The sequence below is a fragment of the Triturus cristatus genome, chromosome 3_2, assembly GCF_964204655.1.
Source record: "Triturus cristatus chromosome 3_2, aTriCri1.1, whole genome shotgun sequence".
Lineage (NCBI taxonomy): Eukaryota > Metazoa > Chordata > Amphibia > Caudata > Salamandridae > Triturus > Triturus cristatus.
The window spans coordinates 282,788,114-282,814,194 of record NC_140584.1 but is presented as its reverse complement, the minus strand read 5'-3'; the positions used below and the strand labels follow the sequence as shown (position 1 = coordinate 282,814,194).

At 48.6% G+C, this 26,081-nt stretch overlaps 1 protein-coding gene across 8 annotated transcripts in view; it reads left to right on the top strand.

The window, feature by feature from the left end:
- LOC146857108 (uncharacterized) overlaps positions 1-26,081 on the top strand; it is a 94,062-nt gene that overhangs the window by 34,236 nt on the left and 33,745 nt on the right. Inside the window, exon 18 of one of the 8 annotated variants that reach the window (XR_014979855.1) lies at positions 5,260-5,307. The exons of the other annotated variants lie outside the window; for them this stretch is intronic. The gene's annotated coding sequence lies outside the window, so the exon portion shown is untranslated. Of the gene's footprint in view, positions 1-5,259; positions 5,308-26,081 lie in introns of those variants that run through there. 8 annotated transcript variants of the gene reach the window in all.

Genomic DNA, 26,081 nt, shown 5'->3' with positions numbered 1-26,081 from the left:
TTACTTGGACTTGATCATTGATGTACCACACTTTACAGAATAAAATGTACCGTTTGATTTTGACAAATCGCCAACTTCTGTAGTGTTCTGTGGTCCTAGAAGCGTATTTATACCTTGATGCATGGTATGCGGGAAGGCAAATTACTTTACCAAAGGTGACACCATTGTGGATGGCTTTCTGAGAACCGTGGTCCTGGCCTTTACCCCTGTACTCGCTCACTCCCTTAAGTGCAGCTTAATGAACAGTCCAATTTGGAGACTGACAAGTGACGACCTTTATTTATTCTTGCATGCTAGGAGGGTATGAAATTGGGAGGTGCTATAAATGATTAGTAGTAGATACAGGAAATAAGCTCTGGCCAACTGGTGTATACCACCTCTTCGAGCTAGTGTAAATTGGAACCAGCATTCTCACTATAGCTTCCTCAGATGCCTAGGAAGAAAATTCCTCTTGGACCCTGTTGGACTTGGCATGGGTTCCCCATGACTTTGTTTTTTGACCTGCTTTATAACTTTTTGTTCTTTAGCTGACCAGTGCTGATATTGAAATTTAAAATGTGATGGCAATTGGGTTATCCATGATTGGTATACTTGGTTCATTGAAGCCCCTAGTAACATGGTTTACCAAATTCTACTAGTTGGCCTGCTGCACTGCTTGTGCTACCCATAAGCAGTCTTTCAAACCTGACTCCGGACAGCCACTGCAGGGCCTGTGGGCTCATTTTACTGCCACCTGAACTTGGTATTCCTAACTATTTGCCAAGCCTTAAACTCCTTTTATTACATATTAGTCACTACTTGGTAGGTAGCCCTAAGCGCGGGATGCTGTGCAAGTGGAAATTTACCATTTTGTTTTATGGTGACAACCACCCACTTTACAATGAGGCCTACTCTTAGGTTAACATTAAGAATTTCTTAAATGCCCTGTAAGTGACTCATGATTGCAGAGTAGCTGCTATGTTTTATCATTGGTCTGATAATGACAAATCCCCTTGGATCTGGTATTACTTCTCTAGAAACACCACTTCTAGAAAGTGGAAATTTCTCTGCTCTTAAGCTCTTGTGCCTTACAGCCTGTCTCAATACTATTTCTGGGTGCCAGCTCTGAACAGCAATATGTGCAGGATACTAAGCTGCATCTATCTGCATACTGTTTATCCCTCCTGGGCAAGTGGGGAGGGGGGGGGGGGGGGTAGAGGAGACTTACACCTGAATGGGTAGTGGCCTGGCCTCACCACCCTACAGATAGTCTAGCAGAGTTAGGCTGAACAGATATTTTTACCAGAAAGGCTTTGCAGTCTCCTACACTTAAAGGACACATTTGGGTACAAGGGACTCCACATCACTAGTTCGCTTTGGGTTCCTAAGGAGGCTCTACCAAGAAGAGCCCTGCTACAGTAGGGACTGCCATTTGTTTGCCTGCTAGTGGGTGGTGAGAATGACCGGGTTCTTGCAACACAAGTAACTCCAAGGGCTTGTTGGCTCGTCCCTGTTCAGAAAATATCAGGGCTTTCAAAGATTTAATTTGTGCAAACTACTGCAGATGGGCTCATTTGCTCTCAGCCAGTCCTGGGCCCTCAGTGTTGGTAGCTGCTTTTGAGCACCGACACATCTGCACGGTGTGCCGATCAAGAACCAGTGCCTGCCTGTTCGAGTGCACACATGTTTTTTACCTTTGCCAATGTCTCAGTGCCTGAAGGTAGTCTGGCACACTGCATGCATCAATGAAAGATGGGCGTCAGCCCTGACTTCAAATCGCCACAGTATCCAACATGGGGAGAATCCAGAAAAGCAGGTCCGAGGCTGACTGCACCGCTGCAACCCGTAAGGAATATACGCTCTCAAGAGTTGAATATCTAATTCTGTAGCTTTTGCACATCAAAGGCTTAAAGCGGATTATTCAAATCCCAGTGTACCAGAGATGCTTATTTGGTGACTTGTTAAAATGTGCTGTCTGTGGTTGGCAGAGGTATTCACCTTGCCAAAGTTACCTCATAAATAAACCTGAGCTCACCCTCTGGTAGCTTAGCACGGAGCAGGCAGGTTTAATATAGGAGGCAATGTGTAAAGTATTTGCAATCCTTGAAACCAAAACGGTGAACTTCACCAAGTTAAACAAATGAGATTTTTAGGAATATCGAAGTTTAAACTTTTGCAGTGCTTAGAAACCATGCCACCTGGGGTTTTCTGGTTGTGGTGGACTGGGGCAGCCTAAAATTCAGGCACCCACTATTTATTTTGACGGTTTTGTATAGCGCAAACAAGACCCTTGCGGGTATCGGTGCACTTTGCATAGCAAACATAGGAAAAAAAGACGTACATATAAATACAAAGAATTATGTGAATACAGTATAGCTTCAAATTTCAAATCCCTTCATAATTAGTCTAATTTTATATTTGGCTTTTTCATGCATAATTTAGGAGGCAACACATAATGTATTCTAGTTGACATGTCAGACCACAATAATTCAAAACAGATAAGTGATCAAGAATTTTCAGTGTGAGCATCTTGAAGAGTCTTAATAGGGGATTTCAACTAGTTTTTACCAGCGTACAGTTAAGCTACCTTGTTCCGACCCTCGCGATCCGACATTAAGTGAGAACCGCCTGCAGAATGCAGCACAACTCTCGGACCCCAGTGCCGATCACAAGCCTGCTGTGGTCTCGTAAAGGGAGGGGGTGAAAATGAATTCATATCTACAGTGTAGGAAATATAGGTAGCGCTCAATTTGCGCCGGAGTTTGATCATGGAGGGTGGTGAGTATCATAGCGGGGTGTAAGAGGCTGAATTTCTAATTTATATAGGCAGGGCCCAAGTACTGTTGTCTCGTGGTGTTGCAATTAACAACCATGGTCTGTTTGTTGCTGGGACATGGCAGTGAATGCTATGAGCTCTCTGAAACTGCAAAGCTTTTAAGAAATGCGTGCATGTGAGGCGTAACAAAAAACGTAGTCTAGAACCATTTCAGCTTTCTCCAGTAAGAGCTCACTGGACGCAGGTCATCCTGCTCTACACTCCCAAAAACGTTCATTACCATTTATTTAAACATAGTGACCATTGCTCTTTATAGCTTGGATGACCTTCTTACCTTCCATATTTTGCGTATCTTACTCTCTGCGCATACCCGACTTTAAGCTATATTCAGATGTGCCACTTCATTGTTTTTCTGCAGTTTTCCAACAAGCCCTTCTTTGAAACCCTATTCCTGCATCTAACTATACCTCATCTCCAGCGGCCTGACCTTTTGTTGCACGAGCTCACATGCCCACGACTGACGTCTAAATCCTGCCAATTCAATCTAAAAACAAAAAGGGTTTTTGAAATCCTATCCAGAGAACCCAATGTAGTCTCTTGCATAAAGGTTAGAAAAACCAAATTCCGGAACTGGTGGCCTCTTGCGCCCCTTCAAATCGCCACAATAAAAAAATAGATTCTCCCCTTATCACAATGGAGTGCTGTTCGAATACAGCGACCCGCCTTGGCCTGCTGAACAGTATCTTGGATGCATAGACATGAAGGGTGATGCATGGAGGAAAGAAAGCTATCCATTGCTATTGGCCCCACAGGCATAGTTTATTCAAAGCTGTGCTGAATCAAAGATGTCATGGACATAGGGCTGATGCATTGAACCTCTGGGCTGTAGAGAGTGGCAGAATGTTGGCGCTGAGCTGCACAAAGATCGAGATATCAGAAATGACTTGTGTTGCACTGTCAGTGATGCAGTGTCTGCTATTCAGGCAAGCGGTGGCAATGAGCCATGTCGAGGTCAATACACCCATTATGATTGGGGCGTTGTCTGGATTTTCTAGGGTGCAGCACTGGTACTTGCCTGCAAGGGCCCAGGATTGTCTTGGGACCAACTGTCCGATTCCCCAGAACAGCCATTAAGCCCTTGGGAGTCACTTTGGTTCTGGAGATGTAGAGATGCACTCCAGCCAAGGAGGGAAGCTGGACGGGCACAGCAAAGCAGGAATCCAACAGTGACCTTCCTTTTAGCAGCATGATAGTCCTTTATCCTGGCAGAATGTCCTCTGGTCCAGAAGTGTATTGAGTATGTGTGGGGGGGGGGGGAGGGGGGGTCCTGTACTTGTACCCAGTTGTGCCTTTGAATTGAGGGATACTGATCCCTTTGAAGTACATAGTCTCCTACCCTGGCTCCAGATTCACTATAGGGGTAGGCAGCTGTTTGTCTGGGGACAGGCACCACCTATTTAGGTGTTTGATCCTACCCAACATCTTGCCCAGGATGTTGATGGCCCATCAGTCACACCTAAGCCCCCTTTGTTTGGCTGTCTGGAGAGAATGCACGAAGCCCAGCTGCCACCCCAGATGGGCACAGAATGGGTAAAGTAAGAAAATGCCAACTTTCTTAAAAGTGAAAAACAAGCATTTGCAATGCAATAGGTCTCGCATTTACGCGGGTTTGAGCTATTAACATTGCAAATGACAATGCCTTTTAGTTTTGTTTTTTGAACATAAATAAAAGGCATTGTCATTTACGATGCCAATAGCTTGAACTCGTGTAAATGCGAGACCTATTGCATTGCAAATGCTTTTTCTAGTAATGCTAGCCCGACGCTTCCAATACTGTTCAGCGGAAGGACGTACATTTCGTAGAGGGATTAACTAGTACACTTTTTCTTCTTCATCAAGAGAAGCAGCGCGATTGTGTAATGGACTTGACCAATGTTAAAAAGAAAGGTAGCAAAATAAGACTACAGAATGATACGTAAATAAACATAATGTAAAAAAATAATTGATCATAACTAAATTTACGATATATACTTCGTACATTTTTAGTGAATCAATCGTTGTAAATAACCGAGTTATACAGTTTGTAAAACCACACGCATTATCGATTACATCTGTCCTCCTTAGGCTTCGACGTAACATTTTGAAAATACAAGATGGTCGCTTAATTTGTGACTAGTTTCTAATATTTACTGGCCAATCATATAGACTTGTTGATGCTGATCTGGAAATTAACATTACCAACTATATTCTGATAACTAACATTCAAATAAACATCTAGAATGATTTTAAAATTCATTACAGCGGGTATCCGTAGGATATGATCTCAATTCACACACTGGCGATATTTAACCTGATTGCTATATGTACGCGTTTCTCGACGTTTTACTCCATTTGGTGCTGCAGTATCGCCAACACCATATTCTTGTTGCAAAATAGCAGTTGGTTTCGTCTTCCCCATGTCTTGCTGATCAGCATCGATTTGCGTTGTCCGTCTTCCCTTTCAGCGCAGAAGACGTCTTGTTGTAGCCCTACCGAACCTGCAAAGCTCTCTGGCAAGTACAAAGGGTAGGAGGGGGTTGTGTTTCTTACTAGTTGTACGCAATGGGTGAGAACAATGATTACCCTTGTTTCTTTCCTTTATTGTTTACTTTTCTTCTTCTGTCTACATATATGTATATCTAATTTCCCTTTTGCGAGCTTGCTTTCAGGTAGCCCATGTGTAGTTATCCACCACTTGTATTAAATATTTTACCAGCAGTCAGGTGGCGGACTACTTGTGCAGTCCGTGGGACAGGTTTTCGGTTTTGTAAAAACAAGGGGGCATATCGAGCACGGCGTTAAAATTATCGCCGCTTTAGCGGCAGAAAACTGCCGCTAACGCGGCGATAATGGGCTTGATAATATGCCCTTGAGAATTGCCATAGAAGCTCATGTTCTGATGTCAACATGGGCTTCTATGGGAATTCTCTGCGGCATATTATCAAACCCATTATCGCCGCTTTAGCGGCAGTTTTCTGCCGCTAAAGCGGCGACAATTTTAACGCCGTGCTTGATAATATGCCCCTAAGTTATATGCGCGCTCTTCCTATCAGTTGTGCTTTACATTGGCAGGTACTGAGTAATTGCCCACCTTTTTTGTTACATTTTTATATAGCGTGAACTCGACCCTTAGGTGTCGGAGCGCTTTACACGAGCACCAGCTGCGTTGCAGATTACATTTCATAATTTGAAAGGGCGAGAGGGAACCAACACTTCTCGGAAGTCTGCAACACGTTTAACGAGAGAATCGCAGAACTTCTCAGTAGCAAATGGGTACACTGAGATGTTCAGTACCTGCACTTTTATAATTCCATTTTAACAACCGCCTGCCACGAGCCATTTTAGCAGCTAAAGCGGGGGCCGCCACTGTACCTGGTAGGCTGAGTGTATATAAAACATACATTAATTATTTAGGGCTTCTTCTGATTGCGTGTGTATATCCAAACTCCTAAATACAATTTTAAGGAAACACTCAATGAGTGGAAAGCGTTAAGGGCTGACCAATAATTCGCCTTACTGGGACAGAGAAAAGCAGAAGAGCGAAACCAATAGCATGACCAGGAAAGAGCGAGATATTGAAAATAGGGAAATAAAGATGCTTAGAAAGCAAAAAGAGGAAATGGGAAGAATGCCGAAGGAAGGAATGTCAGTGCCAAATTATGGAAGGAAATATGGAAGGATGAAAGGAAATTAAAGTGAAAGTTAGATTGAAGGAGAAGAAAGAAGAGTAAAACAAGACAAGCCCGGCAGAGCGTGGCGCACGCGCTTGGTGGGGGAGCGGACCCTTTGAAGTGCGATGCCAAACGGATTGCATGGTGGCACAATGCGCGTGATTGTGCGCGTGCTCGCCATGCAATCCGCTTTTGGGAGCACTTTAAAGTTCCCCCTTACAATAGTCTCGCTTTGCGATCGCTTACGCGATAGCAAGGCGAGACCTAACAATTACTGGACAGAATGCTGCACAATGTCAAACATTCACCCCATACAGAGATCTGTGCCTAAATCCATAGTTTTTTTGCTCCCCATGCCATTCCAGTATAGACCCAGCCATATGCAGGCCATGTCCTGGACTGGAAACAAGTGTTCTGGGACCAGTTTTGGGGCATCACCTTATCAGCCAGGCTACCTTTACTTCAGTGGCATGGAACCCATGTCTGGGCATACCTGTCCCACTTTGTGTCAAACGCAAAACTTTCTGATTTGCGACTTAATCAAACATTACTATAAGTTGTGCTTTAAAAAAAAATTGGGACCCGCTCAGCGTTGTATAGCGCCTTCCCTCGACCCTCCCGCTTGACACCCTGAGTTGGCGCTGATCCACTAGGGGCCCGGGAGGAAGCCTGGCGATCTTTGTGCCCAAGGGGCAAGAACGGGGACCTGTGGCGGCTGTGGGGCCTGTGGCGAGAGCGGCGGCCGCAGCCGGGAGGCTTGCGTGGCGACGCGGCTGGGGGCGGTGCCCGGTGCCGCGCTACCGCTACGACGCTGATTGCCGCACCTGACCACCGGATCGGTGAGGTGTGGTCTGGGGCCCGGCGGATGAGGAGGGCCAGGTTGAATCTGCCGCGGGGTTGCCGAGGTGGTGCGAGCGTGCCTGCGGCTGGCAGTGACGGCGCGGAGTGAGGGCCTCGCCTACGAGGAACGCTTCGCAGGTGCGGAGAGAGACGGCGGCCGAGGTCTGAGGAGAGACGCTGGACCGCCGGTGCTGGGGGGCCTCTGGGCCTGTGGTCGACTGGCGTGTGGAGTGGCCCCGGCCCTGGGAATCACGGGCCCGTGGGAGCTCTGTCTGCAGTGGGGGCCCTGTGGAGCTGGGGGCCGCCCCCCTTGTGAGGTGCCCGGACCTGAACAGCCCTTCTTGGGGTGAGGCCTGCTGCTGAGCTGCTCTCCGGACCCACCGTTGAGATCCTTCCCCCCTCCCCTCCGGCTGGTTGGACTCCGCGGGGGCCGCGCACCTGATGCTGCTGCTGGTGCCTGCTGGAAAGGGGTGAGCTGCCGCCTGTGCTGATGTGAGCCTGGGGTGCCGAGTGGGACGTGTGTTCCCCGACGGACAGGCAGCTGCCGACAACGCTTGGCCGGCCGCCTTCCCATCTTAGGCTGCGAGGCCGGAGTCATTCAGTGACGACGTGGGCGCTGGCCGGGTCGGCGGAAACGAGAGCTCGAGGCTGGCCCTGGTGACCTTTGCGCCTCCCCTGGTTGCTGCTGCTTGTCGAGGGCTCTTGGAGAGTGTGGCCTGGCCCGGGCCCGGACCCCATAGGTGCTGGAGAGTGCTCTCTATGGAGCTTTGGCGGTGGACTGGAGCGCTGAGACGCGGTGGCCCCCGGCGTGTGATGGAGTGGGGAGCCCGGGACTCAAGACTCTACGCTAGTGCTGGCCGGGTGAGAGGTATTGGGGAGTCTGCCTGCCGTGTGGGGGCCGGGGCGAGAGTGGTGGGATCTGCCTGCGGTCTGGAACCCCAGTCACTCGTGGTGCTGCTTGCGATATCAACTAGGCCCCGCAATGAAAAATCGGGCAAGGAGGGGCCCCTGAGGGGTGCGCAGCCACTGACGCCCCCGGGTCCTAGCGCTTCCCCCCCCCAGCAGAAAGCAGATGATGCGCCGGCCACCAAGGCCTTCATGTTGGAGCTTTTTTCCGCTATCAAGGAAGACCTCTCGAATCTCCGCTCCCAGCTTGCCTCGGACCTCAGAGAAATGCGGCGTGAGGTGGATGGCATTGGCGAGCACGTGGCAACGCTGGAAGAGTGCGATCTGGGTCTGGCGGGTGACGTCCATCAGCTCCAACAGGATGTGCTCCGACTAACGGAGCAGAACTTGGATCTCCAGGCCCATGAGGAAGACCTCGAAAACCGGTCTCGGCGGAACATCCGTATCCGAGCGCTGCCATGGGGGGGGGGGGGCGAAGCTGGGGATCTCCGTGGGTATGTAGAGGCTCTTTTCTTGCAAATCCTGGGCGAAAACGATCTCCACGAAGTCAGGATGGACAGGGTCCACAGAGTGGGCCTACCGAGAGGCTCGGGGGCTTCACCGCCAGACATTCTGGTCTGCGTCCATGATTTCCAGCTCAAGGAACGTATTCTTCGGAAAGCGCGGAGTATTACTAACCTGCTGTTCAGAGAGCACCATCCCCAACTCTTCCAAGATCTCGCAGCTTCTACGCAGCAGAAGCGACGTGACTTTCGTCCTGTGACGGCGTTTTTGCGCGATCAGCAAGTGGCATATTCCTGGGGTCATCCCTTTCGCCTCATCTTCAGGTGGCAAAACAGACTGGTCCAGATTCGATCTCTGCAGGCTGCCAAAGACCTCCTGGGGCTGGATGACGCCACGGACTCCCCGAGGGGGGGATGCTCGCCATCACGGCGCAGACGGCGCTCTTCCTCCTGGCACAGAGTTGGGCGACTGGGGGCACAGAATGGGCCGGATACCGCGTCCAGTCAACAGGGAAGAGATGGAGCAGTGGCCTCTGTGGTGAATGTGACTGTGTCGTCGCCGCGGGACAGCTCATCGGCGGCTTGACTGTAGAGGGAAGGCTGCTTGGTGGCGGGGGGACGCCTTCCTCCTGTTCAGGTACCGTGGGTAACTATGTACTTTTGGGGAACCGGAGTGCGGATAGGGCACTGCCTGTTGCCTGCGACCCCGTTCTCCGAGGGTCTCATCACCAGCCCTCCTGGTCGCAGCATTCGTTTTTTTGACTTTCTTTAGGGGGGTTCAGTTGACTCTTCTGCCTGTTGCATTAGGGTTTTTTTTGAGGAAGGGATTTCGGGGGTGGGGAGGGGGGACGTCGGGGTGGATGGGGGAGGTGGGATGGGGGGGGCAGTGGTGGTAACATGGAGCTGCGGCGTGGGAGGCTCTGTGGGTGGCTTAGCGGGGGTTCTAGGGGGGAGCTCGAGGGGGTGGTGGGGGTCACTCTTGAATGGCAGAGGGGGAGTTGCTCTTACTTTGGAGGGGGCCCTGATCCTAGGCGAGGTGGGGGAGGAGCGGGTTGCTGTCGTCGGGGGCGCTGCTCTGGCTGGGTATGGGCTGCGGGCCGCCCTCGGAGTGATAACCTGGGATGGTCTGAGGACTGCGGTCCTGAGGAGCACTGCGGGCCCGCTTCTGCCGGGGCCTTTCTAGACGGGTTGGGTCCCTGGGACGGGGGCGGTGCTTTGTCTGTGGCTGACCTGAGAGAGCCGAGTGGGGGGGCAGATCTGAAGCATGCCTGTTACCCTAGGAACTTGGAATGTGAAGGGGTTGAATTCGCCTCAGAAGCGCCAAAAGGTTTGGAAATATGTACTGGATCATCACCAGGATGTGGTGGGTCTCCAGGAGACCCACCTGGCTCGGCGGGATGAGGCCAGGTTGAAACATAAGCAGTTCCCCCTTATCTATAGATCTTCAGCGGTTTCATAACATAGGGGAGTGGCACTGCTGTTCCACTCGACTCTCCACTTCCAGCCCTTGGGAGTCCGGAGCGATAGGGAGGGTAGATGGCTTCTTGTTAAGGGGGTGCTACTCGGCAGGACTTGTTCCTTCCTTGTGCTGTATGCTCCCAATGTGGGGCAAAATAGATTCCTTTTGAGCTTACTGCGAACTGTAGAGGACTTTGTGGAGGGGGCGCTCTTCGTAATGGGGGACTTCAATCTCGTTTGGGGATCCGGACTTGGACTGCTCCCACTGCCGGAGGGCCGAGACTGGGGTATTCTCTGAGTCGCGCCGGCGGATCGAAGAGCTGGGGTTGCTGGATGGGTGGCGCTCCCTGCACCCCCTCTCCTGGGACTACACTTTCTTCTCCCACGTCCACCAATCGTACTCCCGCTTAGATCATATTTTTTGCAGCCAGTCCCTCCGGGGTTCCATGAGTGAGGCCAAGATTTTTCCTCTTTCTATCTCTGACCATAGCTTGTTTGCGCTGGTGCTACAGTGGGCGCCGGTGGGGGACGTCCCGCGCAGATGATATTTTCCGGCTTCCCTGGTGCGGGACGATTCCTCTTGCAAGGAGCTCCGTGGGGCGATTCAGGACTTTTTCGACCTTAACCCGGTTCAAGACATATCTGTTTTCACTACCTGGGATGCCTTTAAGGCCTCCGTGAGGGGTAGTTGCTTGGCTATTAATGCGGCACTTAATAGATTGAGGAGAACGGAGCGAGAGGCGTTAGAGGAGGAACTCGCGGTGCTGGAGCGTGCGCATAAGACCACCCTTCCAAACACACGTTGTGACCGCTTACTGCTCTCCGAGGCAAGCTATGGGCTCATTACAATAATAGGTCGGAGTTTACCCTCCTGAAGCTCCGTCATGTCTCTTATGCTCAGGGGAACAAAGTGGGGAGACACTTGGCCCGCCAACTGCGCCGTAAGCGCGAGCGGGAATACATCGGAGGCATTCGGGATGCAGCGGGCGCTCTGCAGCACTGCGAAGCGGCCAAGGCTGCACGCTTCGGCGAGTTTTATGTGACGTTGTACGCGGGGGAATCCCTTGACCCCGCTGCCCAAAGGGACTACTTGCGCACCCTCCCGCTCCCACAGGTTTCTGCGGCCTGGAATGAGTTGCTCTCTGCTCCCATCACTAGAGAGGAGGTGCTGAGTGCCGTCAAGTCCCTGAAGCCTCATAAGGCGCCAGGTGCAGACGGATTCACGACCCTCTTTTATCAGACCTTTGCCGCCGATATCAGTGATTTCTTGGTCCATCTGTTTAATGCGATGACTGAGTCGGGGGGTTCCTCGGCCTCTATGTTTGAGGCAGTCATCCCTAAGCCCGGTAAAGACCCCGCTCTCTGTTCATCGTATAGGCCGATCGCCCTGCTCAATGTCGACGCCAAACACTATTCTTCCATCCTAGCGTCCCGCCTGCAAGCCCTGATGCCGGTACTGATCCACCCGGATCAATCGGGGTTCATTAAAGGGCGACAAACCCATGATAACACCAGGAGGGTGATTCACCTCATCAAGAAGGCCAACCGATTTAACATTCCAGCAGTTTTGCTTGGCCTGGATGCTGAGAAGGCGTTTGACCGGGTGGACTGGCAGTTTCTCTTCCGTACCTTGGAAGCGTTTGGGTTCTTGGACAGGTTCCTCACCATGCTTCGGGCCAATTATAGCGGGCCCCGTTCCCGTGTCGCCCTTCTTCCCACACTCGCGGGGCACGAGGCAGGGGTGTCCGCTCTCTCCCTTGTTGTTCGCTCTGAGTATTGAGCCACTGGCGCTGGCGATACGGGAACACCCGGATATCCGGGGGTTACCCTTTACGGGCGAACAGCACAAGATCTCCTTGTTCATGGACGACGTCTTGCTCTCGCTGGCGGACCCTGCGCTCTCCCTCCCCCACGTCCAGATGACCCTGGCGCGTTTTGAAGTGGTGGCGGGTTTTAAGGTGAACTATGACAAATCCTATATCCTAAAACTTACACTCTCGCCGATGGAGGTGGACCGCATTCAGCCGGTCTCGCCCCTGCCTTGGACTCATTCCTCATTACTATACTTGGGGGTGCACTTGACCCCCACAGTGGGGAAACTGTACTCGGCCACTTTCCCTCCTCAAGGCAGCGATACGGGCTGATTTGAACCGGTGGAAGCCGTTTATCTCCTGGCTAGGTAGGATCCACGCGATTAAAATGACACTCTTGCCGAAGCTTTTATATCTGTTCCAGGCGCTCCCTATTGTCTTGGACACTGATTTCTTTCGCCGCGTAAAGACTCTAATGCTCCATTTCATATGGCAGGGGGGGCGAGCTAGATTTTCTTTTGCCACACTCCGACGCCCTCGGGGAGAGAGAGGGGTGGGCCTCCCGGACTTGCTTCTCTGCTATAAAGCGGCGCAGTTGCGGATCTTGGTGGAATGGACCCAACCGCTTTCGGAGAAACACTGGCTCCACATGGACAGAATTGTGGCGGGTCGCACGATATGGGATCTGGTATGGAAATCCAAGGGGGACAGGCCCCAGAATGCGTACATCAGCACCCCGACCGGCACTACCCTTAAGGTCTGGGACTCGGTTTCTGGGGATAAGCGATGGACTACGTTCCCGTCGCCTTTTACTCCCATACATTTCAATCCGGCCTTCCCGCCTGCACTGCAAGAGGGCCCATTCGACGCATGGAGAAGCGGGGGCTGTCTCGCCCTTACGCATTTGTTTCATGGCTCTGCCCTGCTTACCTTTGCCAATTGTGGACGGGATTATGGGGTTCCTCAGAGCAGTTCCGCCACACCCAACTGCTGCACTGGGCTTTGTCTCCGTCGGTTCGAGAGGCGGCAGTTAGACCGCCCACCCCCTTTGAGGCTTTTGTCTCGCGCATCTCGACGATGCGCGGAGCCATCTCCTTTATCTATCGCCATCTCTTGGCTACCGCTCTCTCCGAGGCCGCGCTATATGGGCTTCTGGGAGGACATCCTGGGGAGGGCCGTTGCGTATGAAGAATGGTCTCACTTGTGGCGCGATTTGACCAGCCACAATCACTCGGTGGAACTGCGAGAGGCGTACCTCAAGACGATGATGGACTGGTATCTCTCTCCCGCCAAGATACACCGCATCTTCCCTACCTCCTCGGACCGGTGTTGGAGGGGGTGTGGTCTCTTGGGGGACTTCCGCCATATTTGGTGGGATTGCCCGGTCATCCGCCCCTACTGGCAGGAGATACTGTCCCATATTAAAGAGATCTTGGGTTACCCGATCGTGGACTCCGTTGCTCACGTATTACTGGGTCTCCGGGATCCCCTCCTCGAACACCAGACGCGTGCGGACAAAAAGATCCTTTGGTTGTGTTTGGGGGCGGCTAAGCTCACTCTGGCGGCAGCTTGGAAAAAGGAGGCCCCGGCGATATCTTTGTGGCATGCGAGGTTGTGGAAATTGTTGAAACTATTCAATAGAAGGGGGGTCCCTAGAGGCCAGATGGGTAGACAGAGGAAGTAGGGAACAACAAGAATCAAGGAAGAGAGCCAGAACCCACTGTCTACACTAAACTGATATCACTATGCCCAATACATGGGTCAGGTTTATAGAAAAAAGCCAAGGGCCAGAACAGACTCGGGTAGGTAAAGAAGACAAAAAGGATATAACAAAGCACAATTTATTTCAGTGACAATAATCAAAATTGGTAATCTTTGCATAAAGGATAAGCAATATAACCTACATTCAATTTTACACAATAACGGAAGTCCCACACATATAACAAACATACAGTTTGGAAATTGTTGAGCATGGAGCGGATGGCGGATGTCTTCCTGGGCTCCTTTAAGAATTTCAGTTTCCGCTGGGGCCCTCTAGTGCGCTTTCTCTCTAGGGGATTGCTGGCAGCGGTGTGTCCTCCCTCAATTCGAGCCCTTCACCTGTTTCAGGTATGATTATCGATTGGGGAATGTCCTGCGTATGACAGAGTTACCACCACTGGGGGGAGGGTTGGGGATGTTGCGGGTTGGGGGGGGGTTTCCCTTTTCCTTTGAGTTTGATTTATGGAGAGGTGCCTGCAGAGGAGGGGAGAGCTGGATCTTTCTCGATTGTTGTGCCCTGCCCGATAGCATGGACTTTTGCAGGGGCATTTTACTGGGCGGAAGTGAGGCCCCACCATTGACATTATCCCTGATACCTCAGACTCGTTTGGGTCTCTTTCTAGCTATAGGGCTGATTGCTTAACATGGTTGATACACCAGGCGGCTGTTTGGCTCCCTGGCCTCACCTCCTAATATGCGTCCCCCCTGCGAGGGAAGTTGTGCAGGACTGTCGCCGGTGGTTTCTTTTAGTGTTTTCTTATCAATAAAGACGTCTTTTACAAAAAAAAAATTGGGAGCCCAGTCCAATTGGAAATCACACAAAATGTAATACAATGTGCACCTGTGGGAGAGATGGGCCTTGCAGGAGTGAAACCATTTATTCACTACCTGGACATGTTAAACTTGAGTACATGTCCAACCTACTAAATACAATGCACCCTGCCCTAGGTGCGGTCGGGGCCTACCTTTAGGGGTAACTTGTAGGTATTGAAGGCATTTTCAGGCCAGTAGTGTAACAACTTGAGGGGGGCCCTCCTGCGAAATGCATGGGATGTACCCCTTTGGATGAGAGGGCCCCCTGGAGCTTTGCCCCCGCCACCCCCCACACCGCCTTGTGTTACGCCACTGGTTCAGGCCTGGCAAGACGGTTAACTTATCAGGTTGATATGACAGTTTCAATCTGCTGACAGGCTCTGCAATGGCAGGCCTGAGACATATTCCGGGGGCTATTGAAGTGGGTAGTACAATCGGTGCTGCAGGCCCTCTAGTGCAAAAAACAATGGATGAACAGAATGCAGAACAATGTCATACATTCACCCAGTACAGAGATCTGGTCCTAAATCCATCACTTTTTTTGCTCACCATGCCATTCCAGTTTGGACCCAGCTAGTAGCATTTAATTTACAGGCTGTTTGCACATATAGTGCACTTACCTAGGGACTGCACTTTAGCACTGATTAGCAGTGGTAAAGTGCTCTGAGTTCTAAAGCCAACAAATTAATTTGGCAAAAAGGGGAGGAGGAAGGCAGTTTGGGGGTGACCCTGCTGAAAGGCCAAGTCCAACATGAATTAATAACATTTCAAGTGAACTCAACTCCGTTCCATGTTCACATACAAGGACAGATGTTTTTTCCTACTTGCATAGAACAGATTTGTGAATAACCGCCGTAGACAAATATGACATTCATGCACGAGTGACGGACGTTGTGTCTAGATATGCCAGTGAGAATCAATTTCCTGTCTGCTCTACTTCCCATCATGCACATTCAACTTATCATCTCACTTCCTTTCCCATACTTATCTCCTGTTCTTTCTACTTAGATGGGTTAAGGTAGGTAAATTGACAAATCAAAGTCTGCATACACTCCACTAATTACTTTTAATACTGCTTATTCTCCAGTATTAGGGTGTCTTTCATAGATTCACATGCTTGAATATTCCCCGTCGTCGGAGTGGGAGTCCCACGGTAAATAAAATAGCAATATATATATATATATAATAAAATATATACATAAGTAATCATATAATTAGCGCATGTAGGTGTAAAACACACATAGTGTACCTATAAGAGAAAACTCCATAGGAATACAATGGAGAGAGACAAAAGACCTTTGTAGTCTATCTCTGTCATTATGTAAGTCCGAACTCCAGCCAATCAGGTGTCAGCCCCTCTCTAGAACCTTCTCCTCAGAGCTTCTCACCTCAGATTTTCTACCGCACGTCGTGTGACAGGGAGTCTCCCTGAGCTCTGCTCAGTTTTTGTCAGTGAGGATGTCTTCTAGTAAGAAATCTTTGTTTAGACCATGTTCTTCATGTGGAAAACTGCGTTTGTTCTCTGAGGACCCACACAGTAAGTGTATTTACTGTTTATATCCTGACCATGAGGTGGCAAAATGTAAGTTTTGTAGAACTTTTTCTACAAAAACTCTAAAGGACAGAGAAGGCCGCCTGCTATTATGGCTACAGAGACTGAAGGACAAGGATAACCCTCTCTCTGATGTGGAAAGTCTCTTTTCTGGTCGTTCTCAACCAGCCTCTAAGCGCAGTAGTGTGCAGGAGTTACCATCTCCTTTCCTGAAGAAAAAGAACCTGGCTTTGCCTCTGACAACTGCCACCTTTGTGGTTTCACCTACTGCTTTGTCGCCTAAGGGACACTGTTCTCAGGCTGCTGAGGCGTCTACTTCCCATTCCTCGGGGAAAAACTTGTCAGCCTCGTCGACGATGCTCCCGACGACGAGATCTGCTGTTTCTACCTCGTCGACGGTGACCCCGACGACGACGTCAGCTGCTTCGTCGTCGACGAGCGTTATGTCGACGTTATCCTCGTCGACGATTACCATCAGTTCTTCAAGGGCGGTGACTTCTGTTGTGCCCATTACTTCGACGTCGACGAAGAAGGTAAAGGTTCCGTCGACGAAGACTGTCGTCGACGAAGACGTCGTCGAGCTCGTCGACGCCCATTCCGTCGGCGAAGAAAAAGAAGATCCCGACGACGACACTGTCGACGGTGGTTCCGTCGACGAAAGCCTTGTCTACGAAGACCTCGACGACGGCTCCGTCGGCAGCGGCTCCGTCGACGGTGGCTCCGTCGACGATGGCCCTGTCGACGGCGGCTCCGTCGACGGCGAATCCGACGACGGCAATTTTGTTGCCACAGACTTCGTCGACGATAATTCCGTCGACCATCATTCCTTCGACGACGGCTCCATCGACGAGTACATCTCCACAGACATTCGTAAGGGTACGAATAAGCGGTGTGGCGGCTACCCAGAAAACAAGAAGGGAAGGAGTTTCTTGGACACCATTACCTCCTACTGTGGGCTCGGAGAGCCAGGAACATAATATTCCTTTGGGAGTTGCACAGCCTCCCTCACCATTATTCGCTACAGATTCGGATCAGGAATCCGAGGGGTTACCGGAGTCTTTCGGAACGGCACAAAGTCCATCCGACTTGGTTATTAAGTGCTAGGATGTCAGTAGTGAGGATGAGGATCCGGTATATATACACCAGGCCCCTCTGAAGCATAAAACGGCGACTCTTCCTCTGTCGCTCATTACTAATCTCCAACGCATGTTGGACGACTACAACCAACGGTTCCCTCTATCCCCTCAACGTTCAGAGGTTCCGTCAACCCCGGTGATTCCAGCAATTATTCCACCGGTACCTATTGTAAATCCTGCTCCTCAGATGCCGCCTGTACCTCCACGACAGGTTCCGGAAAGGTTGTTGCCTCATTATGAGCCTGTAGAGGAAGGCCCTCAGGACACAGAAGAGGGTGAAATCCCAGATGATGATGGGGATGTAGATGACAATGATGATGATATGGCGGAGTGGGACAATTACCAGGCACAAACACCATCCCCCTCACAGATAGTAACAGGGGATTCACCTCCAGTGGACATAGCCAATTTTCACCAACTGATGGAAAGGGCATCACACCGTTTTAAGTTAACAACGGAGCGCAGGGAGGAAGATTGCTTCCTTTATGATTTCAAGAATCAACCCTACAAACAGACTCATGCTATTCCCATAGTTGAATTTATTTGGGAAGAAGGCAAGAAATTAATGCAGACACCGAATACCTTGCCAGCTCAGGTGCCTCGATTAGAAAAGAAATATAAGGCACCAATAGGAACCCCAGCATGCCTCACGGGTCAGGCTAAACCTGAGTCGGTCGTTACGCAGGCAGCGCAACGTAAGGCGAAAAATCCGGCATCTTCTATCACCTCGCCTCCGGATCGTGACGGACGTCGGATGGATGCCATAGGGCGTAAATTCTCTTCTATGGCCTCTACGGTGGTTAGAGCAGCTAATGCCTTGGCCATCCTGGGACGATATGACAGACAAGTTTGGGCTGATATCTCGGATGTGGTTCAGGAGTTACCAGAGCCATCTAAAGTGGAGGCAATGAAGTTGCTCCAAGAGGGAGAAGCGGCATCGGCGGAAATAATCGATTGTGCAGTAGACATCGCCTGCATGGGTTTCCGTCAGCTTGCCGGAGCGGCTGTTCTGCGTAGGCAAGGATGGTTAAAATCTACATCCTTTCGTCAGGAGGTTCAGTCTATGATCCTAAACATGGCATATGACGGCGAGTCTTTATTTGGGAGCCACGTCGATGAAGCTCTACAGTCCATAAAGAAAGACACTGAAACAGCTAGATCACTAGGAAACCTTCAATTTCAGCGGAGTAATTTTCGTGGTGCACGCGGACGCGGCACCTCCTCAAGTTTTCGAAGAGACAATAAACAATACAAACCTTACAATCAAGGGTCCAACCGTTACTCTTATGGACAGCAACAGCAAACATCACGACAGCAAACCTCCAAGTCATATAGAGGAAAATCCTCATACAGAGGAACCGCATCAAAGAGACAGTGACTCTTACCGGACAGACAAGGTTGGAGGTCGAATCTCTCTGTTCTTTTCCCAATGGTCCTCCATCTCAAAGGACCGTTGGGTTTTGGACATTGTGAAGAAGGGACACGCCTTAGAATTCACCAAATTCCCTCCTCCCACTCCACCCTCCGGACCGCCACCAGCTCACATGAAAGAACTGTTGCATCAAGTCCGACTTTTAAGGCAAAAAGGAGCTATAGAACTGGTACCAGTGTCTCAGAAGGGAAAAGGTTTTTATTCCCGGTTCTTTTTGATCACAAAGAAAAACGGAGAGTGGAGGCCCATCCTCGATCTAAGAGCACTAAACAAATATATAAAGAGCCAATCCTTCCGTATGATGATGCTGGTAGACATCTTGCGCTTACTCTTGCAGGAAGATTTTCTGGCGACGATAGATCTCCAGGATGCCTATTTTCATATCCCTATTTTACAGCGGCATCGAAAGTTCCTGCGTTTTCGAGTGGGTCAACACGATTACCAATTCAAAGTGTTACCATTTGGCCTGCGCTCGGCCCCTCGAGTGTTCACGAAGGTACTGGCTCCAGTAATAGCGTATTTGCGCCTCCAGGGAGTGCAAATATTTCCATACCTGGACGATTTTCTCCTGAAATCTCAGTCAAGCACTCACCTGCGACAACACACTCTTCTGTGCCAGAACGTGTTTCGCTCTTTAGGCCTGTCCGTAAATGTGGAAAAATCCCAACTTCATCCGTACCAACAAAGAGATTTCCTGGGCGCAACTCTGGAGACTGTGTCAGCGAAGGCATTCCTCTCCCAGGAGCGTCTCAAAAAGATGCTGCGACTGGTGGCTCTGATCAGATCAAGAGAGTCAGTTTCTGTGAGACTATTAAAATCATTTCTGGGGATGGCGTCATCATCCATTGCCTTGATCCCTCATTGCCGGCTGAGGACACGTCCTATACAGGAAGCTCTGGATGCTCAGTGGCGTCAGGTAACGGGATCTTTCCACGACATGATATGTGTCACAGATCAGATGAAGTCAGCACTCGCATGGTGGGCAATTCCAGCCAACTTGACGGAAGGCATGTCCTTTCTGTCGCTGCCACCGGACAGAACACTCACAACAGACGCCTCATTGGAAGGATGGGGCGCTCATTTGGAGGATCTCTCTGTGAAGGGAAGATGGTCCACACATCAAAGATCTTGGCACATCAACAAGTTGGAGCTCATGGCGATTTTTCTGGCTCTAAAATCGTTTCTGCCTTTGCTCCAAGGAGAGTCAGTGCTAATACAGACAGACAACACAACCTGTATGCACTATGTCAACAAACAGGGCGGAACAAAATCCCCAAGTCTCTCCAGGCTAGCTCAAAGAATTTGGGACTGGTCTCTCAGTCATCAGATCTTGCTTACGGCAGTCCACCTGCCAGGAGTATCCAATGTCCTAGCGGATTCCCTGAGCAGGTCCTCCTCGTCGACCCACGAGTGGGAGTTACACCAACCCACTCTAGAGAGGATATTCCAACTATGGGGCCGTCCGCAACTCGATCTCTTTGCCACGCCGGAGAACCGGAAATGCCGAAATTACGCAAGCTGGCATCCCCACAAGCAATCACAAGGGAATGCCCTTTTGATAAACTGGTGCAATCTATTTGCGTACGCCTTTCCTCCAATACCCCTCATACCTCGGGTTCTTTGGAAGATGAGGAGACAACCTTGCCACCTGATCCTAATAGCCCCGCGCTGGCCACGGCAAGCGTGGTTCTCAGAACTGCTCCTCCTGTCCCAATGCCAGCCAATCCTCCTGCAACATCGGTCGGATCTGCTCACAATGAGCGAAGGGAGAATTTGTCATCCAAATCCCTCCTCACTGAGCTTATCAGCATGGAACCTGAACACCATGAGTTCGCCCACCTAGACATCCCCCAGGATTGTAGGGATATTTTGGCCCAGGCAAGAGCACCTTCTACAATCAGGACGTACAAGTTTAAATGGAAACGATTCTGCCATTGGTGTGCTGCTAACGGAGTCCATCCGATACATTCCACGGCAGAGCAATTGCTACCATTCTTCTTGCACCTAGCCAGTTCTGGACTGTCGCATGCAACCCTAAGAGTTTTTCTAGCAGCCATTTCCCGTTTCCGGCAAGATGGATCAAGTTCCCTTTGTTCCTCAAGAATAATCCGCCAATTCTTTAAGGGCCTATTCCGGAAATTTCCGCCAGTTCGGCGTCCTCCTCCGTTGTGGCACCTCAACGTTCTGTTGGCACAATTGATGAGACCTCCGTTTGAGCCCATTCACAAGGCCGACCTAAAATATCTCACTTGGAAAGTAGCTCTACTTCTGGCACTAACGTCTTCTCGTCGTGTCAGTGACATCCATGCTTTTACCATCAAACCTCCGTTCCTGCAGTTCTAACCGGATGCTGCAGTGTTACGCACCAATCCATCATTTCTACCCAAGGTGCCTACTGACTTTCACATTAATGAGCCAGTAATATTAAAGACCTTTTTTGCCAATCCTCAGACACCTGCAGAACAAAGATTACATTCTTTGGACGTCAAGCGGTGTCTTAAGTTCTACATCAGTAAGACAGCTTCTTTCAGGAAATCCGATCAACTTTTTATAGCATATGGACGCTGTCATAAAGGACGTCAGGTTACTAAACCAACGATTGCACGCGGGATCTCGGCAGCTATTGTCTTTTGTCACCAAAGGGCAAATAAGCCTCTGCAGTCTCCAGTGAGGGCACACTCCACTAGGGCAGTATCATCATCTACTGCCTTATTTGCTGGAGTATCTTTGCAACACATCTGCAGAGCAGCTACGTGGTCGACCAGACACACGTTTACTAAGCACTACTGCTTGGCAACTTTAAGCGAGGAGGATGCTGCAGTGGGACAGGCAGTGCTGCGCAATCTTTTTAAGTAAGGTGAGCCTCTTCCTTCCGCCTCCATATTGTTTCCATATATGTATATTATGCATTTACAATGTTACAGTTGTTCAATACTGTTTTTATGCATAAGAAGATTGATTATCTATATATGTTGAATCTATTTTGGCATGGAAACAATGGTGATTGTTACTGCTAGCTATTCTATATTCAAGCATGTGAATCTATGAAAGACACCCTAATACTGGAGAAGAACAATTGTTACTTACCTGTAAACAGGTGGTTCTCCAGTATTGGTGTCTTTCATAGATTCACATGCGACCCTCCCTCCTCCCTTCAGAGGCTCTCTTCTCCTCATGCACTTTACAGTCACTCTTGTGCTACGAAAATCTGAGGTGAGAAGCTCTGAGGAGAAGGTTCTAGAGAGGGGCTGACGCCTGATTGGCTGGAGTTCGGACTTACATAATGACAGAGATAGACTACAAAGGTCTTTTGTCTCTCTCCATTGTATTCCTATGGAGTTTTCTCTTATAGGTACACTATGTGTGTTTTACACCTACATGCGCTAATTATATGATTACTTATGTATATATTTTATTATATATATATATATATTGCTATTTTATTTACCGTGGGACTCCCACTCCGACAACGGGGAATATTCAAGCATGTGAATCTATGAAAGACACCAATACTGGAGAACCACCTGTTTACAGGTAAGTAACAATTGTTCTTATGATTTCCCACAAGACCCCACCACTGCCACCAAGTTTTACGCTATTGAGGTGGGTTCCAACCAGTCATACAACAATGGTGTAATACAACTAGTTATAAACTACACTGGAGGAGAACAGTAGTTAACGCTTGCATTAATGATTAGGGCATATATTTACAAATGTATCATCTCAGCTTACCTTTTCTCCAGCAAATCTCCCACGGTGTGAATGGGGAATTGGTATGAGAAATGTACATTTGTGAGGCAGTGAGTTTTCTTCATAGGCACAATACATGTATACGTTTTACCGAAATAAAAGCTTCAGTAATTAATGCAAGATATCTATGTAAGCATATAAGAAACTGACCTTTTTATATCCATGAAAAATGAAAAGCCACTGCAAAACAAGCCATAACAGTCCAGCAAAGCAATGCAGTCTGGCACCAAGAAAAGTTCCATTTAATGTCTGAATGGCTAGATTCTTTGGCGCTTTCTAGAGTTTAGGTGAGAATCCAATAGAGGAATTTAAAGCTGAAGCAACCTCTGCCTTGAAGCTGTAATCAGTTGTCACTTGGAGATTTAATAGCCATGTTCGAATAAAAAGCATGTGCATATTTATAGGAGCCACAGAGTAGTCTTGAAACCAGAACCTGGATTTGGCTAGCACTTCGGTAATTGTAGAAGACAATGGAATAACTACCTGCCTTGCCATGAATCGGGTACGTTTGAAAATGCATTTATGGGTGGTGGGGAGCGATTTCTAACCCACAACAGGACACTGGTGTTGGAAGCTGGCTCTGTATATACTATACCATAGTAAGGTATAGTATGCACAGAGTCCAGTGGATCCCCAGAGGCTAAAGTTGATAACACTAATGCTCTTTTGTGGTAGTGTGGGTGAGCAGTTGGGTTTATCAGAGGGCAGTGTTAAGCATTGGTTGTGCGCACACAGGCAAGAAATGATTCCACACACTGACTAAATCCAAGACCAGTGGTATGTAAAAATATTACTTTTCGTATATTTATTTTATAGAACCAAGGATACTTTGTTGCAATATCACTTATTCAATGTAAAAAGTGGAACCCACATTTTTTCAATTAGTACAATGTCCTCCTATTGGAGGAAACCCAATCGTCAATATGCAGGTGAGTAAACTATTTCCGGCCTTGAGCTTTTGGATGAAGAATCGGTACCGGCAAAGGTTCATTGAAGTGACCTCTGCACCACCAGACAATTCTCACCCCATGGATAACTCCAGTCCTAGACATACTCCCACCTCGAATGGGACACTCCCCAAACTATCGTTGCCCATCTTTAATTTAACCAAATATCAACTCAATGACTCAGATATCCATACTCAATAAAGGCCTATCTTTTGTGCCTACCACCCACACTAACTTCCTTGACCTCCAGACTGAGGTACTGAGATTCTTTCGAAAAATAAGACTTCACAGCTATTTTTTACTGAATCCCCTACCCCCCAAACAATGCAACACCTCTTTGAGACCCGCATCAACATTTTCTCCTTCCTCAAATATGGTTCCACCGGAAATATCTACATTTGAGAAACTTGTACTCCACGACCTTTCGCAAATGGCTAAGGAACGACCTTTTATTCCATACAACATTACACTGGCTGAAAAATCGGCAATTGACAAACTTAAGACCAGCCCCCGACATTGTTATCAAACCTGCAGACAAAGGGGGCGTCATAGTCTTACAAGAAATCACCAGCTATAAGAATGAAATATTAAGACAACTAGAGAACACAGACCACTATTGTAAACTTCCCACCAACCCCACTGTTGAACTACAGAAACTTATCCTACAAGTGACCACATCCGGTCTAGACCAAGGATTTCTGTCCAAATTAGAATACCAGTTTCTCAACTCCAAGGCACCACGCACGCCTGTCATCTACACACTCCCCAAGATCCATAAAGATCAACTCATTCCACCCGGACGCCCTATCGTCTCAGGGTGTGGTTCTATTCTTGAGCCCCTTGGTCTTTACGTAGATTTCTTCATAAAAGATTTCGTACCTACCACCCCATGCAATGTCAGAGACAGTACACAAATGATCACCTTAGTTGAAAACCATACCTTTGACCCCTGTACTGACACCCTTTGCACTCTCGATGTTGAATCACTATACACCAACATTCCCCAAATAGACTCGTTACGTGTTATCGAGGGTATCTTGGACACACGCGCCAGACCACACGCTGTCCCTACCATCTTCATTTTGCAATTACTTGAGATCTGTCTCACTAAAAACTTTTTCTTATTTGATGGCCATTTTTACCAGCAAACGAAAGGCACATCAATGGGAGCCGTTTTTGCCCCAAATTTGGCCATTCTGTACATGAACGCCCTTGAAACCAATCATTTACTTATACAGCAGAACCCCTTTTCCTCTGCAATTTCTCTATGGAAACGCTACATAGATGATATTTTTATGATCTGGCATGACACCCAAACTATGCTTGAACATTTCTTACATTGGCTTAACAACTGCGGCGGGCTTAAATTTACACTCACACAACAAAACATCTATTGCATTTTTAGACCTGAATATAGTACACAAAGACGGTCAGCTAATCACCAGTTTGTTCAGGAAGCCTACGGAACGCAACACTCTGCTTAAATATAACAGCAACCACCCTAGAGCATTGAGAGATTCCTTACCCTATTCCCAGTTTTTACGCATACAACGTAACTGCACCTTTAAAGAAGATTACTTCACAGAAGCCAAAACGTTAAGCAACAAACTGGCTGCTAGGGGATAACCCAAGAGACTGATGCGTACTGCCCGCAAAAGAGCATGGTACTGTCCCAGAGATTGCCTTCTAGTGCCCAAACCTAAGAAAACGCAAAACCGCATTGTATGCGTCACTACTTTCTCCCCTTCAAATAAATTTCGTAAAAGTGTACTCAAGCATTGGAATGTGATCAATGCCGGTATACTTAATCTTGACAGACCTCTCTTTGCATTCAAAAAGAGCAAAAACATCAAAGATCATCTAGTCAGAGCCGCACTTCCCTGTCTGCCCAATACTGGCACTCTCCATGATCACTGGGGGCTTCCACGCCTAAGTAACGCGCTTTTCATTTTGCTTGGTAAATTGTGCTTTCGAGCACAAATTCTTAGCGACCGATTATGTGAATAGGAAAACGTTTTAATTGTATTTATAGTACGGAACGTGTACTGAATTTAACGCTTCTCTCGCTGGGAAGGGGCTGATTTTTTATTCTCAATTGATATGTTACAACTCAAAATATTTACCATTTTAGTCTAGTATAAGGGACTTTATTTACAGCTATGTTTTCGAGTTAGATTTGGTGTGGCGTAGTGCTTTTTGGTGGAGTGGTTTGCGTTTTGGTTGAGGGCCACGTGGTTCAGCGACAATGGCGTCTCTTGGAATGTGTTAGTGCTTGTCTTTATTAACTCGTATCTTTGATGTGCTCTCGTTTGAGGACTTTGTACTCAGTCTGCGCTTTTCCTGGGCGTACTAGATTCAAGGTTATTTTAAGTACTTATTATGGGTTTGAAATGCCACGATTCACTAATACGTCTTCCATTTACCAATCTACCTGTTTCGCGTGGGCCAAGTGCGTGCTAATAAACGATATATGCTAACGAAAAATATTATTTTTTGCAATTGCTTCATTTTGCCCTCTATGGGGAAACGAGCTGCTTCGTCTATTTTGAATACCGGCTGAGTTTCTGACATTGCAGGGTAATCTACGTCCTTTTAGCCTATTTGTTAAACTCGGCAAGCTAAATTCAGTTTGTGGTAGTCTGATTCCACGCAGCCGAGGTGCTTAGTCGCGCTTTTACTATAAGCAGCTTTAAATCTACATACAATG